General features: G+C 35.4%; 1 protein-coding gene across 1 annotated transcript in view; it reads left to right on the forward strand.

Moving 5' to 3' along the window:
* LOC125329394 (adhesion G protein-coupled receptor A3-like) overlaps positions 1-14,703 on the forward strand; it is a 263,741-nt gene that overhangs the window by 240,260 nt on the left and 8,778 nt on the right. The gene's annotated exons all lie outside the window — the stretch shown is intronic.

The following is a 14,703-nucleotide window of genomic DNA, read 5'->3' on the forward strand; positions in this document are numbered from 1 at the left end:
ATAAACTAGCAAAACCCAAATATATATTTTATGCATGTGTATATAAATTATCAGTGATAGTTATAAATACGTTATTTTCATGGTTCAGAATACTTTTCTTTATTAATATTAATATTCATCTTTATTTTTCTTCATTAATATAATGAATAGCAAAATTCAAGGAAATTAAAACATATTGCTTGGACAAACAAAACTGGCGAAATCCACACATATGCATATTACATTAAATATATTGGAGCATATTTAGTATAACTGTTGCAAATTCACTTTCAGGCCTGGCTTATTCTATGCATTACTTCCTGTCAAATAAGTGTGATAATCTCTGGTTCATGCCTTTTTGGAAGGATGGCTTAAAAGTCTTGGGAGGAAAAGCTGCATTAGTTTAATTCACTTGGCTTTGAGTTGAGACACCATGGAAAATTATACATAAACTTCCACTGATCTCCCTGACATTGTACATCGAAAGTAGTTGAAACCCATCACTGGAAATGTAGATGATTCTTTTCAAGTTAGTGTTCATTAAAAATTCCAAATGAGAAGTCATTAAAGAGAAAATCATGCAATGAATAACAATCTTAAATTGTAGTAAGGGGTAAATAGGTTAATAATAGGAAAATATTTCAAACTATGAGTATAGCTGGCAATTAGAACAGGTTACCTGAGAGGCTGTGGGAACTCTGTCCCAAGCAATTTGTTAACATAGATTAGATAAGGCCAGACCAGTCATAACAGGTGTTTAATGTGACCCTGACTCAGAGCTTTTGAGTGGACTAGATGATCTCCTGATGTTCAGTTCTGTTACTAGTAAACCAAGGACTTTTCCTAACAGTATTTTCATTTTTCAACCCTTACTTGCTGCTGAATTCCTACAGCCTCAATGGTCTCATAAGAAACTCCTCTGTTTCATTATGCAAGTGAATTCTGACATAAGAGACTTTGAAGCTAATGTGTTCCAAATATGCCTTCAGTGTTTGGAAATGTTATGAGTCTTGTAGAAACTGGCTGCTGATCCTGCAGGTATTTTTATTCAGGTACCACCTTACTGTATAAAACATAACAAAAAATTAGGCCACCTTCTGCTCTGAAACACATGCACTCACACGGTTTTCAGTGGGAGTTACACATATTTAGTCACAAGATTTTTGGTTCATAGATCAAAAATACTGCTTATCTTCTGTAATTTTAATGATACAGATTTAAAGAATTTCAATATGTAATATCTAATATACCTTAGTAAAACAGAATATCCAGATTAAACTTTATGTCTGTATTGATTGAGTACTCATTCAGACAAAGGGGTAATGCCATTATTATTGGATTACACTTAGTTCTCAGAGAATCCCTCACAATTTTATCGGAAAGTGAACATTTGTGAGGTTTTCGGCGAAAAAAAACGAGCACACAAGATACCTGATTTATTTATCTATTGATAATAAGAGATACCTAGTATTGTTTTATCTATTGATTATGAGGTAAGAGAACTATGATTACTGGAGACCATTTGCATCTACTTTTGAATATTCATTAGCAATGTCAAGAAAAAGTTGTGAGTGGTCAGTCACATGATCTTGCTGCTTCTTCGTATTGGATGAACTTCTAGACCTCTCTAGAAAAAAAAGTACCTCTACAGGCAGAGTTCATTTCCAAGAAAAATGTATGCATACCCCTTTGGAATTTGATTTCTGGAATTGCTGATGTTTCTAAAACTCTTTCTCACTACTCAAAGCTGTAGGCAAATCATGACCTCTGTTATTTGCAGAATAGTTACCCCATGCTGGCTGTCATTTGTAGGTAAGGCATTTTGGACTGTTTAGTGTGGATTATCGTACTCGTGTTATTGTCTTATATAAGAATGACATTAAACTTATCTGCTCATGTATCTCCTAGACTTCTGTTAGAAGTATTGAAGAAGCAACCTGTTACCCATACTCCCTCTTCATGCTTCTAAGAGAGTGTTTCCCAACTAGGGAGAACATTTCCTTCTGAGGTTCTGGCATTGCTAAATCAAATAACAAGTACTGTAGCTAGCAAAGCCAGGCAGCCTTTTGACCTGGGAAGTTGAGCAATGAGATGCTCTTACAGTTTTGTGAAGATGGCTGTTTTTTCCTTTTCAAATCTCTTTTTTTCCATGTTAGTAACATTCTGTAAATGACATACCATTTCTAGATTTTAATTAATATTTTTCAATTAATGTTTATAAAAGTAACTCTATCTCTGCTTTTCCTTTTTTTTTTTCCAAAGTTTCATGATCACTTCTGGTTGAGTGCTCAAAAAACCCTATGATTTTTTAAAAACTTACCTTTTGACCTTTTTGTATATGATGGAAAAACCTTTCCTTTTGCTTCTGGTTTAAATCTGGGATAGAGATCACCAGAAATAGATTTCTGTGTATGTCAGCTTTTAAACAATAGGAAAAAGCAAATGTTCATGCCATCATCATACATAAAAGATTTTCCATAGCTCAACTTAGTAAGACTAAGACCGACAACAGCAAAACCCCTCAACATTAAAGTTAAAAATCAGGGTTGACATTCATGAACTCATGCAATTCTACCTTTGTTTCTTACTTTTGAATAGGGTGAATTAAGGACAAAATGTCAACCTGAATTTTTGTCAATAAATCTAAATCTCCATGGTTTTGTGGAATCAATTCATTAATTGAACAGTTCTTTCTATGGGTTAATAGAAGGCTAATCCATAGTATTTTTTCTAATATAACATTAAAAAAGAATGCTCTTTGCTGCTTCTAGATTAGCAGATTGAATTACATCCTATGGACTGTAAAAGAGAAGGTGTTCCAGAAAGAAACCAAATGTCTTAAAACCATCTAAAAAAAAATTTATCTTCAGCATATTTTAATGCTTCCCTGCTGCTTGTTACATTTAATAAAACCTGCTTGCTAAGTTTTAAGTTCTTGGCTACCTGCATATCTGTCAAGATGAAAAATTTGAAGTTGTAGAAGTGGATAACATTGCATAAATCCTAATATAATATTTTCTCCACAAAAACAAAACAAAACAAAGGTAGGCTTTCTCCTTTTGGCAAACTCTAAGGATGAAACTTCACTAAGGTTCTTTACAGGGTAGATTAGTTTCTGAAAAAGAATAATGCAGTTGTGCAGTACAAAATCAAGCAAGTCTGCATCTCATGGAGTTTGATAAAAGCAAGTGGGGATAAGACACTTATATAAGTAATGGGTGCACAACCTATCAAACATAATAATGGGATTTGTACATAGCATAAATTTCTCCTTGGTTTCAACTATTCTTGGCTGGCTACAGCCGCAGGTGTAGGCATTGCTGATGGGATGTAAAGTAGGGTCTCTTTCTGAGTTTGATTGTGTCCTATCTTGATTACATTTTGATAATGCATTGTACTCTTCTAAAGAATTCAGACTTCAGAGACATTTATTTGAAAATTTATATTGGAAGTATATTTGAAATTAGAAAATATTTGAAATACGCTTATATTGAAAAATATTCAGAATATATTTGAAAATTTAGGAATTTTCACTCAACTCAACTGTGAATTAGTCTGCTCTCTAAGGAGTGCATATATTTCAGTTTACATACTGATACATACTAGAAGAGCAGTGGTTTAAAGAAGCCTTCTCTCAGCATGGACAGCTGGTATGGATGGACTCTCATAAGACTGACAAGATAACAATGAATAGTAAGTAAATCGTAGTATCATAAAAATAGTAAGATCGGCAGAAACATCTGTAAATCATCTAGTTTAAGTCTCCATTCAAAGCAGATGCAACTTAAAAGTTAGCTCAAGTTCTCACCTAGTCCAGTTTTGAAAATCTGTGTGGGCTTCTTCCTCTCATCCCAGTTCTGTGTCCTTTTAGCTTTCATCTTGAATGGACCACAAACATGAAATGTAAGGGCTCGAACCTGGTCTGAAATAAATCACAAAAAATCACCCAATTCCAGCAAAATGGAGGAATATGTTACAAGTTGTAATGCATGAAAACAAAGCTAAGTCATTGCTAAGGATTCCTGAGGGAAAAAAAGAAAGGAGGTAATAAATATGCTCAAAAATGTTGTAATACCACCAGAAAAATTCAAGGAGAGGAGTTATTCATGGTTAATGAAATTAATAGATTTTGGATTTCTGCTGTTTTCTTTTTGTATTAGTTCATTAAGGTGTAAGTAGTGGTTGTGTACAGTGTAGTTGCATGTTCCAGATGTTGTCAGCTGTAAAACTGGATTGTCATTCATGGAAGATGACAACTGTTTTGCTATTTCTTCTTATTCTGAGAAGGAAAATAAACTTAAGATTTAGAAGTGATTATGTAAGAGAGATGTAGAAAAAATTCTGATAGAAAAAAATTGAAATGTTTTATCTTGATATTTTAAATTTTTTACCTGACCCATATTTTGCAGCTTCACATTTTAGATATCTGGTGCATGAATTTTCAGTAACTCTAGTCTTTGTGGTCTGCAATTTAATTGTTGAGGGAAGCATTCTGCTGTCCTGCTGCTCTATATAAGGACTGAGATTTTTTTTTTTCTCAGCAAGTATTTGTGAACAAAGACAATATGAGGGTAGAAATTAAAAAAACAAACAAACAAAAAAAAAAAAAAACCCAAACAAAAACAAAAAAAAAAAAAACCCAAAAAACCCCAAAAAGGCACATATTTAACTTATACAGGCACCTTATACATAATACTTTATTTTCAATTTTTCACTGTGCAGCCTTGGTAAATAAAGGAAAAATGTAGTGCCTTCAGTATCTATATGTCAAAGCGCTGAGGTTGTATTTTAGGATTTTAACATCTGTGCCTTGTCTTGGCTTTACCTGACTGTTTCCAGATGGTTTTCTGTATGATTGAAAGCAGCATCAGTGTGCATGAGCGTCGTGTCTGACATCTAAGGGTACTTACTACTTTTTCTTAACTTTAAGAAATGCTCCCTTCTCAACTCATGACCTGTGGCAAAGCCTAAAACTACTAGAACTATTAAAAAAAAATCAAAATATTTTAAAATGGGTACCAAATTAAAAGACAGAGTCCCTTCCTTTACCACAGAGGCCTTTAGAGGAATTCAAAACCTGTGTGTATGCTTTTCATGTCAGAAAAAATTCCTTTTGGGAAACTGTTTGATCTCTTCTCTAAAAATGTGGGTTTGAGAGCTGAAAGCTTGGTAGCTGAAAAGATTCAACTGAAAGGGTGTTGTGGTTTCCATGGATCTTCTGCGTAAATGCTTTTCAATTTTAAATGGCCCTCTGGGTTTGTGACTGAACACTTCTCATAGACCAGGAAGATTTAATAATCAAAATGATACTATTTTTATTTAGTATGTGGTTTCTTCATGTCTTAAACAAGACTGTTTGTCCTTTCAGTTTGCCTGAGGATACATCTTGCTATAGCTGTGTGATTAGATTTTAGATTCATGCAGTTGAAAATAAACCCAATTACCTAAATAAATGGAAGGTAGCAGTAAATTGTGATTAGCACATAATTGTAAACCCAGAGATACAGAAGCTTGAAACACTGAATGTTTAAATTTGGGGATGTAGCACCTAATCATTAACAATACTTTGAAGATGAGGCATTTATTTATTAACTTATTAGTAAAATTCTCACAAACAGTAAGAATGCTTTAATACTCTGAAATATTAATATTTAAAAGCCAATAGAGGTACCTTCATGTATATTCTATACATAGATAGTATAAATATGTCTTGAGTGTGGTGTATGGGTGTCATTTAAGTATATGCATAGGATATGCTGGACAAATCTAGAGAGATGAAATTTACCACTGTTTTGTAAACTTCATAAGAAAACACTTTATGAGGACATACGTATCAACCTATCAAATATCAACATATCAATATTAAAAATATGTATATTGCATGGTGGCCATAACATGCATCATTTTAAAGTCTGTCTGAGAAGACTCAAACAGTAAAAACCCAGTCACTGCTATGTGAGAGAAAGCAGCTGATGCATTCAGCTGTTTTACATACAATTATGTCTGAAGCTGTAACTTTCATTTTCACTGAAGGCAGTCAGTTTGGGGTTTTTTTTCAGAAATGGCAGATTTCATGGACAACATTAAATTTCCTAAACTGATTACTTTAATGGCCTGTATCAGTCAAACAGGCTGTAAAAATGCTTGAAACGTTTCAGAGCCAGCTGAAGAGATAAATATGCTTTTTAGCTTTCTCACTACTATATTCTCTCTGTAAGTAGTAACACTAACATTCATCATTTAGGAATCAATAAACTAAAGGAAAAATTGTGGTATTAATGCAGAAAAGCATGATATTTGTGAAAACACTGAATTTAAGATTCCTATTTGCTGAGCTTTGAACCATTAAAGTTCAAATGTTCACATTTTGCCAATAATTATCTGTAATGGAAAAATGGAAATCTATTCCTATTTATATTTTGATCTCCTTAAAGAAATAGTTTGTTTAGGGATGTCTGTCATTGAGACTTTTCATGTCTAATAACTTGGCTATAGCTGGTCTGAGATCGATAGAGATCATTAAACTTCTCTGGGTTCCACATGACTGGCTGGGCAGGTGAATAACAAAGATAAATACCTCGACATAAGGGAAGGCTGAAGTTACAGAGAGATGGCATAACTATGGGAAAGATCTCAAAGGGGCCTTGTAACTTTTTAGACACCAAAGACAATTGTAAAATTTGTAGGAAATCAGATTTCAGTTCTTCTCGTGCCCACATAAAAGTTCAGTATAAAAAGCTAAGATTCTTTCTCACCTGCCCTCTGGAACTGGAAGGGGCTTAATTTTGCATCAAAAGATACAAGGCTTGCCAAAAATGTGCAAATTAACAATGTAGTTTCTTTGGAAATGCACATCCTTGAAGTGTTTTTATTGTATTTTTCACTTTCTTCTAAACAATTTTAGCTCCCTCTGGGACTGTGGGCAAAGATCTCGCCCTTCATATAAGATCATTGACTTATATAAGAGAAAAAGAATACATGAATTTAAAAGAATAGAATTAGAGTAATCTCTCTAGAGCTATTTCCCAGGAGTTCCTGTATTCTCTTTTCATTGTCTGTTTGCACACATCTGTCTTAAATGCTTAGCTGAGAAAATCTAAGAACAAGGCACCTGGATCTACCAGTAAAGTCCCCAACTTCATGACATTGATGGCTTGGTCATTAATATTTTCTGACTCATTCTCTGCGTGTACAGTGAAAGAGCTTAACAGAAAATAAAACTAAGAGTATTACTCCTATGTTACCTGTGAATCTCATGTAGTTGAAATTATTTAGCTCTAACTTGTCAGTATAGCTCATAATAAAAATTAATGCTTCTGAATATCTTTTTTTTAATACAACAATTATACTTCATACTGAAATCCAAAAATACATCAAGTAGTGAATAAATAACCTCTGAATCAACTCTCAAAGGTTCTCGTTCTGTGAAAGTTAAAAATAGTGTATTTTCAGGTGATCTAAAAATTATAGAACTACAAAACAAGGACTTGAATGGTCTGCTTAAATTTTTTTAAATTACTGTGGAAGAAATAACATTCTTCTTGAGAAAAAAAAGTTGCCTAAAAAGCAAGTGTCAAAAACTCAACAATGCATGAAACACAGGGATATTCAGGAAGTTATGTCAGTGACTGTCATAATAAAATACAGGCTTAACAGAAATTCCTTTTTAAAAATATGATTTAAAAATTTAGCCATAGGAGAACATAGGCCAGAACCCCCTGTCAGTGACTTTCACAGTCAAACCAAATTAAAATATATGTCCTCCTGTTAGTCATTTCATTTGGTTCCTTTGGCAGCCTTAATGAATATCACCTCAAGTAAAACCAAAGAAATCCATATTTTCTGTTTAAAATGCAAGGTGGTTCTACTGACAGTCACAGGACATTGATACTAATATAAAGTGAACTGAGTATTAAATACGTGACAATATAGGAGAACAGCAATTATTATCTTTACATGCTTTACTTTTCATTTTCATATTATATAAAATGCCACTGTCACATATAGGCTGCTATCAAAATTTCTTGTCTTGATGAGGGTTGATAGTTAATGGTTCTTTTCTCCCCTTTGAAAGGCAGAAGGACATCCTGATGGTAATTGACTTTCTAGAGGTGTACTGCAACGCTCGGTGAAGCAGTTGTGTTTGATTCAGTAGACTGGAACTGCAAAATGATTTCAGCTAACAGCTCTACGCCAGAGTAGTCAAATGGCTGGGAAAATGAGGTAGCAATGAATACCTCCAAACAAGAGTATCAGCCATTTTACTGCTAGAAATTAACTGTGGAAACAGAATTGAAAGGGCTTTTTGTGTTTTCTAGGGATAGAATGATGGTGCGAATAAAGAATACTCAAAGCATGAGTATTATTTCTCCTCCCATTACTTCTCTCCAAGCATTACCATAAACAGTTTTCTCTCTATAAGCATCATGTTTTTGAACTTTTTCAAATAAAGAATCTGTAAGAAATACTAAAAAATATATTTTCTTTCTCATCAACATGATTCTTAATATTTTACTTACTTCTTTCCTTCAGAAGTGCATTCAGCATGGATTCCTACTTACCCTGACTTAAGTTATTTATTCATTAAATTAAGCAGGAATAGAAGTCAGCAGAGCTAAACTGCAGCATGGAATACACTGTAAGAATCATCTCTGTCTTTGATTTCCAGCAGCCCCCAAGGCATTCTCCAATAAAGTACAGAAAAAAAGGTGTCTCTTGCTTCTTAGATACAATAGCTCTTCAATTAGTCTAGCTCACCAAGAGACAATACAGTTATCCCTATGCAAATGAATCTCCTTTCTCTTTCTTCTAAATTTTCTCTGAACATTTTTTGTGAGCTCCTGAATTCATTTTTTATCTTTTTGTTACATGCATTTTTATTTTTCTGTCCTCTCTGCTGGCTTAGACTGTCTCCCATGGTCCTGGTAAAGCAAACTGCAGCTGTACTATCAACCTGTAAATTCCTTTTCATCTGCAAAATTCCAGTTAAGACCTAGTGGCTGCATACACCATGAAGGGTGTTAACCAAGGAGGGTGAATATAAATCACTTCAGTGCTGCCTCCACTAGCAGGGCCTCTCACCCTGCCTGGCAGTGCTTGAGACATCATCTGCCGTGGGTGGAAGGCAGAGACACAGAGTGAATATTCAGTGCACTGGGCTCACAGGAGAGAAGCAAATGGGTTTGCAGCCATTTGATAGGTGAGGTTTCAGATCTTCTGACACTGACTAACATTGTCCCACTTTGTTGCCCAGGTTCCCATGACTCTTTAAGGACAGATGAAGAAGAGTATTTAAAATCCTTTCTCATGGCCAGTTTTAATAAAAAAACAGAGACTAGTTTTGTCAGATAGAGGCCTGGACATCTTAAGCTGAGCAAACAAATCTGCAGAGACTTTTCTTAATCAATTTTTTTAATTCATCTTTCTGCAATTTAGTGTCTGGCTCTAAATGGAAAAGATTATACATATTCTCACAAGGACATTATGACGATTAATTAATTAATGTTTGCAAAGCTCTTAAGTTGCATTAAGATCTAGAAAGAAGGGGTATATATAAATTAAATTAATAACTACCTGTACAGTGACCTTTGTTTCTTCTGTGCTGAATGAGTGAAAGGTCTTCTGGAAAAAAAAACAGTGGACTGTGAATAGGCAGTTAAAGAGAATAACAATATTGGCACATAAAAGGTGATAAATAGGGTTTTCACACAACCCTTACTTCTGCTATTATGTACCGTTTAAAGCCTGACTCACAAAATTAAAGCTTATTTTAGCATTATTAGTTGATTCTTTGTCTTTTTTTTTATCTGTATTCTCCATATTTAGATGTCCTTTGCAGACAGGAGAAAAGTTCTGAAGGAAATATAGGTTATTTCTCTTCAAAAAGGTCGTTAAGAGAAACAAGCATGGTATTTGTAAATATGTTTGTAAGTCAAGACTATCTGGGAATAGGATTTTAAATTGTTGGGGTTTTTTCATAAAGGAAAAGTATATTCTCAAAATCCCATAATTTCTACAAAGCCTTATTTTTATTTAATTTATCAAAATTCCCAGGAAAAAGGATCACAAAATGATGTGATGCATGAAAAATTCAGGAAGAATAATTTGAAAATCAGGCTCATAAATTCAGCTTTCTACAGAGCAGCTACTTCTCTGCCTGCCTCCTGGGTACTTGAACTGTGGCATCTGGTTAGCTCAGAACTTAATGACCATTTTCTATATGGATTACATTTTACAAAGATGTTAAATCAAATCCCAGCTCAAGGAAAAAAAAAGGGAAAGTCGTCTTGCTGTGACCCTTCTTTTATTTTGATGTTTATTTTGCAGGTGGCTAGTAGATTGACGTCTCTTCTTATATGAACTGTGCCCTAAACATAAGTAAAGCTAAACTGATTTTTTTTTTTTTTTTTTTTTTGTACTGCAGGCAGAAAATAAATTAATGCTTCGGTGGTATCTTCATGTATATTTAACATGTACCTTTCTAGATCTGTGCATGCAGAGAGGAATAAAGTTAAATATATATACATTTTAATCAAGTAATATCTGCAATAAAGACTATTTGAAGCTTTAAAATCACTTCCTGATACATTGCCATTTTGCCAACATCTGCAGAAAAAACCCTTATAGTCAGTCTTGCATTACACCTCTAAAGCCAAGGTCTGGTCCTTTTTTGGAAAAATTCAGAGTCAAGGTTCTTAATCTGGAAAAAATTGGGCTAGAGAATAGCCAGACACTCAAGCAAGAAATTCATCACTGGGTAGAACTCTCCTTTTACTTGCTGACTTACTGAGTAACATTTATGGAAATGAACTTAGCAGAATATACTGTATGTTAAGTTATCAGTATGGATGCTGCCTGCAGGCTATTGCAGTCATTCTTGCTGACATTATCCTGTTTCTATCAGATTGGCTGTGTAGCTCCCAGTATTTTGTGGTAGAGTTCGCCTTACAAGAAGAGTTCTTGCCGAAAGGAAGCTGAAAAACAGTAAGGCAGGATGTCAACAGAGGGGCATCACCCCAGGCAGTGTCTGCTGCTCTGTTGGGGGGGGTGTTTATGTCAGTGCATGCAATAAAAAATATTGTACTTGCTGGTCTCAGGCAGTCTCTGCAGCGGAAACTTAGGGGTTCCCTGGAATGTTCAAGGAATGTGATTCCTCCCCTTCAGCTTACTGCCCATCATTTGCTCATGTCTGCACAGCCTGGTTTTCAGGCCGAAGGTGTTGCTGCACTGCAGCGAGAGGTCCGAGTGCACCCTGCTGAGGCCTACCAGGCTAGTGTTAATCTAATTAGCTTGGATAACAATGTTAGTGAAGATGTGATAGAATGAGCTTCAGTAAATAAATGTATGCTGATGTAAAAGCCTGCTAGGAATCATCAGAATGTCCCTGGGTGGCCAGCAACAACAATGTACAAATTTGAAAACCTCTTCCCAAGGGCTGTTGAAGCAATGGCTTGGCAGTTGCTTCAAAGCCCCAAATCATCCCACAGATAGTTTATAGTTTTCCCCGTAAAACAGTTTGAAAATATTATGTAAGTTAACTGCTTATCAAGATAAAATTTTAGCTGGAAAATAAATTTTTGTTTTCTCCCTGGGGTTTCCTAGTCTTTAAGGATTTGCATGCATGGCTATCACAACTACAGCCAATCTCTCTGTGTTGTCTGCCTTCATCTTAACAGTCACATCACTCTTCTTACTGCTGCATATGGGGTTCCCTTACTGGTAGCCTGAGTATCACTGTCTGTGTTCTTGAATGGTAGAAGAGTAACACAAGCAGATGAAATTGGCTCTGGGTTACTGCGTGTTCTTTTTTGAAGAGGAGACAGTCCACTGGTAATGAGAAAAATTAGAAAATTAGCTCAGAAGTAGAAAAGGTAATTTGAAGACAAAAGCTGGTTACTGAACTAAAGGATACAGACCTTTAAAGTGTTAAAACTGTAAGACAGTCGTAAGAGGAAATAGTAAACAAAAGGTAGGCAAACATTATAGGAAAAAGATGGAATTTTTTTTTTTTTAAATAAGAAAATATTCTTGGGGTGAGGGACAAAGATGGTTGAAAAGCATGTATTTTCTTAGTCTACAAGTCTACACTTCTGGTACAGCTTTGTTACTGCTTTATACTGTGAACAAGCTTACTGGACAGGAGCATCACCCCTTACTTTTTTTCCTTTTGTATGGCTGAAAGAGACCAAAAGTTGGGTGCAGCAGCATAAGAAGCAGAACCCAGCATCCCTCCATTTAAAACCCTTACACTTGGACCACTTTAACTGGGCTGGAAAACCTGTTCTGTGAACAAGCTCAGGTGGGGCTATACCAAAGTGAATGGTGGTATTAGGGCTGCACGGCAAATAGCACACACAGGCTTCTCCAAAAGTCAGGCATTGGCAAGGCTTAGTGAATACTTGGAAGGCATCACCCTAATCAGAGGTTCATTCAGATAACACTGTGTTCTTCTTGCCCCTGCTTGAACCGAGGGAGGGGTAATTGGGTTTCTTGGGCTTGGAGACAAAATCCTAGATGCCATGATTTGCCCAGTCCCTTCATGTACAGTAACAGACAGGTGCCTTGTGTGTAAACATAGGATGGGAGTTAAGGAATTTCATTTTCTGCATGGCCTTCAACACCTAATCTCTCCTTGTTTTCTCATCTGTACAACAGGGACACCATTGTTTATTGACCACACAGGGGGCTGTAGGGCTAAATTAATTAATGTTAACAACCCTTTGATTCTCTTAGATAAAGGTTTTCTAGAAGTATGAAGAATAGCTATTTATTATCTATGTTTTGTCACTTTTTATTTATGCCCTATTCTACTGCAGCTTTTTCTTCAGAATTATTTGCCCTATTATCTGATCTGCATGAAAAGAAGAAATTGATAACAACTAATGATTGCATTAAAAGTAATGTTTGAAAAGACTGGTCTAAATTTATTCATTTCAAGTGTACTTCCTCACAACTAACATGTATATGAAACCTTTTGATCAATGTGTCTTTTCTTTGGTGACTTTGCAATATGGTCTTTTCTTGTTTATATACTGTTTAAGGTATCCATGAGCTCACAAAAATGGACAAGAGTATGCACTTCTGCTCTTACAATTAATTTCTTTATCTTTGATTGTGTTTTCTGTTTGGTCTATTTTAATCCTGTTCCTCTCTTGCTGACTTTTCTTCTATTCAACAGCTTCAAGAATCCTGAACCCACCAATGCAGAATCATTTGTATACATCATCATTTCTATTTGCTGTTTTCTTTTTTTCCCCCTCCCCCCCCCCCCCCCAGTGAGGCAGTGTGATGTGCTAGATATCAGTACAGTGCACCTCAGGTACACTGAAACATTTGACTTCACCTTGTGTCATTTCTAGAATGTATTTTCTTGCCCTTAGCCCTGAGCCACAACAGGAATTTGGCCAGATTGTGCCACATTTCTGCAGCACTGTGTAGCTAAGTGCTTCCAGAACGTCTGTTGCTGCTGTTGTGTTCAGCAGCCTGCTTAAAGTGTGAGCTGTGAAGTAGATTATCTAACGCACAAATACTGGTTTGTCTGAAACTTTAGATAAGAATTGATTTATATGTATGTATCCAATCTGTAAAAAGTGGTGGCACTGCAAAAAATGAAATTATAGGTTGCATTTTAGGTAAATTCTATGGTGTAATCACTTCAGATGAGTTAGAAATGCAGTTTCCTGTACTTGCTTCTGTATTCCTATTTTTTCTGCTCCTTACTATTTCTTACATAATTTGAGATTCACTTTTCTGTGCCTCATTGCTGTACCCTAGTAATTTCCTGAATTTCAAAAATGCCATTGAAAAGGTCTTTTTTAAAAATAATAATAAGCTATTAAAGTAGCTTATTCAACATGCTCATGTCAGAAGGTATTTACAATCATTAAAGTGCAGTGAATGAATGGATTTTGTAGGCAGGCAGCTTGTTCATTGGAGTTTGTTGAGATCTTCAGAATAAGCCAAGTTGAAGAAAAAACATATACTCAGTGACTTTGAATTTATAAAATCTGAAGGGCTTCCTGATGAATGCAAAATATGATTTTCTCTGATCTGTTTACAGTTTAGACCATTAGGACAAAGATTGACTGTAAATACTAACATGAAATTTATGTTATGACCCATAATTCTGCTTTGGAAGGAGGTGGAAAAAGAGGTTAAGAAATTCTAACCCTAATTCTGGGCTTGAATTAAATGCTGATTTATTTAATCTTACTTACTATTACTCTGTGTAAAAAATCCTACCTTGCAATGACTGTGAAATTTCCTAATATTTATAATACATTATAGAAAACAAGTGGCTAGATTGTGAATGTGTCCCACACGTTACCAGGTTCCTCTTAGACCTGAGGGACAACATAGCAGCAGTGACTCGGAAGTGTCTGTATCCCTGCATACTGTATCCACATCAAAGAAGAGGCTTGAAAAGAAATTAATTTTGTCTGCCAACAGAGGAGCATTGGTTAAGCCAGGAAATGAGTCAGGATTTCAGAGAACCATCTGCGCTTCTAGGTGCAGTGGAACATTTTCCCTTTTGCCACTGAGCAGCTTCCAGCTGCAGGAATGGGGGCTGATGCTCTCCACCTCAGAGACCACAGTGGTGGCAGTGCTGTGCTCCAGGCATGATTTTGTGTTTTGCTTATATAAATGGAAAACGTGATGGTGGTTCATTTTGCTGAATTTGGACACAGGCATGAAGGATGCCTAATTCTGTGAGATCCCCTGGGA

This window comes from Corvus hawaiiensis, chromosome 8, assembly GCF_020740725.1.
Source record: "Corvus hawaiiensis isolate bCorHaw1 chromosome 8, bCorHaw1.pri.cur, whole genome shotgun sequence".
NCBI lineage: Eukaryota > Metazoa > Chordata > Aves > Passeriformes > Corvidae > Corvus > Corvus hawaiiensis.